This window comes from Coptis chinensis, chromosome 1, assembly GCF_015680905.1.
Source record: "Coptis chinensis isolate HL-2020 chromosome 1, ASM1568090v1, whole genome shotgun sequence".
NCBI classification, from domain to species: Eukaryota; Viridiplantae; Streptophyta; class Magnoliopsida; order Ranunculales; family Ranunculaceae; genus Coptis; species Coptis chinensis.
This window is the reverse complement of record NC_141456.1, coordinates 84,517,050-84,522,716: the sequence shown is the minus strand read 5'-3', so window position 1 is coordinate 84,522,716 and position 5,667 is coordinate 84,517,050. Positions and strand designations below refer to the sequence as shown.

General features: G+C 36.6%; 1 pseudogene; it reads right to left on the bottom strand.

Annotated features, from left to right (window-relative positions):
- Positions 1-2,033: 2,033 nt before the first annotated feature.
- Positions 2,034-2,406, bottom strand: LOC147525544 (large ribosomal subunit protein eL38z/eL38y pseudogene; annotated as a pseudogene).
- Between the last annotated feature and the right edge of the window lie 3,261 nt (positions 2,407-5,667).

Here is a 5,667-nt window from a genome sequence, read left to right as displayed (position 1 = left end):
CGGCGGAGTTTTGAATTATCTACAGTCTTTACCCAAATCTGAAGTCAATCAAGAGATGTTGTAACTTTTGTTAACATTTCTAAAAGCATAGTGTTTGATTAACTTTTGATTGCTACTTCTGTGTTGTGGCAAGCACAAATATATTTTGGGGAGGGAGGATAGAGCCACTCCTTTATTTACAGTCCTATAGAGTGACTCCACTCCACAAATAAGCTTCTTCGATGGTTAAATTTCGGTCCGCAGTTCTCGACTCTTTTGAAAAGGTTATAAATATTCAAATGGGCTGATTATTGTTGAATGATCTTCATGGTAAGGAGATCATCTCAACCGAAAATCAGCCCCTCATTCAAGTTATAGGAGAATATCTATCCCTCCCCATATACTATAGAAACATTTTTAGTTTATGTTGCGGAATCCGCTTTAATCCTCGACTCTCCTCTACTAAAATATTAGTCGCTTCTTAGGGACACTAATTTAACTGCATAGATACCCGATCAAAAGATGTTTCTAGAAGTCACATCCCTGTTCAAGTCAGATACAAGAATGAGCTCTTAGTCGTGAGTGCAAGTTCCTGAATCAACTCCAAAGTTGAGGAGTATGGTAACGGTCAAAAAAATTTCTAGTATTACTAGATATTGTGTTTTTTAACATATATATTGGTTTTTCTAATGTTCCCCATCTGAAAGTTACAGCCAAGACAACTATGTACCATATTTGTTTTACAAGGCAAAGGGTATTTTAGTGTTGATTAATGTAAGAAGAAATCTGTCAATTAAATCTAGCTCTTACCTTCATTCAGATGTCGTTGAAGGTGAACATTCTGAGGGAATTGCCTTGCCTGAGCCTAAGGTGCATTGTCAGAAAAAGCAGGATGTTGTTCAACTCACACGACATATTCAAGAACCTTCGCGTGGCATTGTAATTCTATCCTTTTCTCATTATGTATTTCTTTGATATGTGACCATAAAAGTATATATTTAATAATTAATTTTCTATACTTGCTTTGCAAACTGACCTACAGGAGGAAGGGGTGGCAAGTCAGACAGAGAATGCCTCGACGAGGAAAAGAGATCGATCGAAAGGTTCACATAACAAAAATTCTAGTTCTCACCTTCAATCAAATGTTGTCAAAGTTGAACATCCTGTGGGTATTGGCTTTCCTAAGCCTCTGGTGCATTGTCAGAAAAAACAAGATGTTACTCAACCCACACGACAGGTTCCAGAACCTTTGCATAGCATTGTAATTCTATTATTTACCGTGTTCAGCGTTTCTTTGATATGTGATCACCAATTATATTAATTAATTAATTACTTGTCTTATGCTTTACTTGCTTTGCAAACTGATCTACAGGATGGGGTGGCTAGTCAAACAGAGAGTGTTTCAACAATGAAAAGAGGTCGACCAAAAGGTTCACTTAATAAAGAATTGGGGAAAGGTGGTGAATTATTGAATGGATGATATTATTTTCCTTATCAGGAATTGTTTTTTTTTGCGAAAACTGACATCACATGTTTAACTCTGTAGGTAATATTGGAGGAATGCCTGAAGCTGAGGATTCCTTAGGTGTTGTGCAAATGAAGCTAAGATAGCCATCATGTAATAGTTTGATTAAATGTATGTCTTAAAAGTTAAGACAATTACAATATGCACTACTTTCTAATGCTCATATGTTAGGATTAGCACCAAATACGTTCATTAGCCATGTTATAAGTCTACTAGAGAGTAAAAAAAAAGGCAAATATAAACCAAAGACTAATGAAATAGAAGATTGCAAAAATTACGGTGCTTGCAAGCTTCATACTGAATCATGTGATCATCAGGCATCTTGCATTTGCAATACCTTCAAATCAAATAAAAAAGAACATAAACCACAATCAAGTAAAATCACAAACACCAAAATCTATTCATAGCACAAGAATTCTAAACTCACACTGCAACTCGATCAGGAGTAAATCATGACTGGTCTATAGGATTTAGCCCTTTTTGACAATTTAACTAACTTTTTTTTAACCAGTCAACATAATATCCATATATCTGAGAATTTAAAGAAATTAGCCCAATGGTGTTTTCCATTCCGATCTCTGCTATCTAGAATTCAAAATCAAAACTTAAGTCATAACTCATTAACAATTCAACAAAGTGAACACAGGCGCAACATAACGATCCCGTCACGACATCCATCTCCTTCCACTCCTTCAAAGGTCTTGCACACTCAAACCTGGTGGGAGAGACTGCTTCAGCTTATCAGCCTTCTTAGAATCAAACACACAAAGTATGTACAGATACTTGGAGAAACGAACCTTAAACCTAATGACATCCTTGCTCTTCTTTATCTTAACAGAATGAGCATCCATCCTTCTTGCAGTGAGAAGGAAATCTTTAATCTCGTGAATTTGCTTCGGCATTTCTCTCGTTGATCTAATCCGGTCCATTCCTTGTCTCCAGGCTTGCAGAATGCTAACCTACTAAATTGACCATAGACTGCCATAGCAACCAAATCGCGATTTGATGATGGGTTTGCTGACAAAGCAACCCTTTCCAAGTAATGGATGTCGAAAATCTCATCTTCCTCAGCTTCAAGTGTTTTCAAAGAAGGAAGATGGATCTCATTATCCACAGACAAGAATGGGTTAAAAAGACAAACATCATAATTCGGAGAAACCAACCTACCAACCATCCATATGTAGACCGGTAAGAAAATCTGGTGAGTAAGAGTAAGAGAGAGAGTCGTGGGAGATCGAGCGTTTTTTTTTTTGGGTAGAGGCACGTACTTGGAAGTGTTTCTGGAGGTGTTAGAAGGATGGGGAAACCGAGCCCTAGGTTTCTAACTACTTTTACTTAGTGGGCTCTTACAATTTTTTTTGGTAACTTGAGCTCTTGCACTTGGGGGAGCGAAAAATACCTGGGTATTCAGGACTATCACATAAAGTCGGGGAATATGTAACTGTTTTTGAAGACCAGTCACAAATTATTCTCCATAACGTAGAAAAAACCATTTGTCACACTTCTAGATATGACAGTCACAAATAGTTATCCACATATATACACCTTTTTTAGAAAAAAAAAACCATTTGTGACCGTTTCAAAAGCTTCATCACAAAAAAAACTTCTTAAAACAAATCCACAAAACCCTTTTTTCGCCATTTGTGACCCGTTTGAACGAAACGATCACAAATAACATTTTAAAACAGTCACAAAAAGCCTTTTTTCTACTAGTGTACCCTTTTTGGACTTAAGTAATTAGGTTTTGGGCTTGATTTAGTGGCCCAAAACATAGCTCCAAAGCTCATGCATGAAATTGTAAACTAGCCCTCTCCTATATAAAGAGGACTAAGGCAAAACTCTAACGATCTCTTACATCTTCTCTTTAGTCTAAACCTAGTTTATGTTTTATCAGCCTAGTCACTATTAATACAATTCAAGTTATTTATATTCCTTTAATTATGTCTTCTTCTTCTTATGATTTATTTCATGATAGTGTAATGAACCATAGCTAAACCTCCATTAGAGGGGTTTGATTGAAGCTTTGATGAATACTTGATGTGTTAGTATAGAATAGTTGTATTAAAGAGCTTCAAGGCTAGGGTTTTCTATTTAGCAATAAGTAAAATAAACCTAGACTAGAGGGTAGTTCATTCACCATGAGAATGGGTTTCAACTTCCTCTCATACTAATTATTAGTTGGTTAGAGACGCCATGAATAATTAGGGATAAAAAGATCTAACCTTTATGTTGAACGTTGTGTGAAAACATAAAGATTAGGGTGCAACAAACTCTATACTAGCATGTTAGGGATTAATCAAAGTGGATATCAAATCTCCCTAATTCCTTCTTCATATTCACATCTTATTATTTAATTGTCATAGTTTAATTTAGAATATATTCAATATTAGTTTTCGCCATATTAGAATTATTACTCTCATGCTGTTTGATTGTTAATTATTAGTAGAATTAGTTATTTTCTAAACAACTAGGAGTGGAACGAATTCTTACTCCAGTTTTATTAAATGATAATCGAGAGTAGAACTTCGATATAAAAAGATATGCAAATTATAGTTTACTTCTTCCTAGTATAATTAGCAAAGATAAAGTAAAAAGCGAATTTTCATTCTATCAATAACACCATTGCCAGTTTGCAGTATTGTAGTACGAATCGACATATGTCATACGGGAAGCTTGGCGGCTCACACTTATGGCTTTGCATGCATGTGCACACGTTATTCCCATATGTTGGAAATACCTACACGAGCAGACCCTATTTTCAAGATTGACATGAAATATTCGGCAACGGTCGGTCTTAATTAGATACTCCCCAGTCCCAGCCTTTGAGTCTGTGAATTCCAATGCCTTGGTGATGTTGGCTCGCACCAAGCTAGTAACCCTGGGTCTGAACCTCTCACCGCTGGCAGCCCAGTCATTCGCCATTTTTCTATACTGAAAGTAGTGCCCACTGAGATTCTCCTAATTGCTTCCACTAAACAAACAACTGGAAAGGCTCTGTCATCTTTACTCATGTTTTTCCAGCACTCAACATAGTTAGTGTAGGCAATGCCATACCTCTTTACTATGGAGGCGTGACATGCCCAGTTATCCAGCGGAATCTCCATAAGCTTATCGTACACACTTGAGTTCTTTTACTTTATATCTCTCATCACAGCACGGAAAAACCACTCTTGAGTTGTCTTAGCTGCTATCTTAATCTTCCTCATAAGCGTAAGTGACAGAGTCAAACCCGACATGTTCTTACAAATGTGGTTCATGCAGAAGACATGTTTCGCCCGTGGAAACACCTCAGGGACTTTGACTACCACTCTGGGATATCGGTCAGATATGATAACTAACAGAGTCTCATACTATACCCAACCACTTGGTCTCCTAGGCAACGCAAAAACCAATCATAGTTCTCGTTGTCTTCACCGCTAACCAGACCAAAAGCAACAAGGAAAACATGATTATCACCGTCAACAGCAATGACTTAAATCAGACATCCTCTTAATCTCCCCCTCAAATGTGTGCCGTCTATTTCTATGTGTGGCCTACATGTGTCACGGAAGCTCCTCACAGTAATCCCATAGCTCCAGAAGTAACACTTGAAGAAATCTGTGTTTCCCACTCTTTGCAGCTCTGTAAAGATGAAGCGATCAACCTTCCTCAAATTCTTTACTGTAGCTGTTGAGTAGTTGATAAGACTGGCTGAAAATACCTTGAATCTGTAGACATTAAAATTATAGTTAATACAACTTCTTCCTATGGGAATACAATTACATATCTGGATACAGTGCTGAGCTGAATCACAGTCTATTAGGTGTACAACTTATATAGTGTCTTTCACAGCTTATATGTTGTCTGTCACAGTGTATATAGTGTCGTGCACAACTTTATAAGTTACATTTCTAAGTTGTCTTTCACATCGTATATAGTGTCTATCATAGCTTATATAGCATCTCAAACAACTTGTATCGTGTCTGGAACAACTTTATAAGCTACATATCTAAGTTTTCTTTCAATTCTTATATAATGTCTTCCACAGCTTATCCAGTGTCTTGCAATTCTTACAACATCTTCCTATGAAAATACAATGACATATCTTAATATAGTGTTCAAATGAATCACACTCTTTTAAGTTTATTAGGTCTACAGTGTATATAGTGTCTTTCACAACGTAT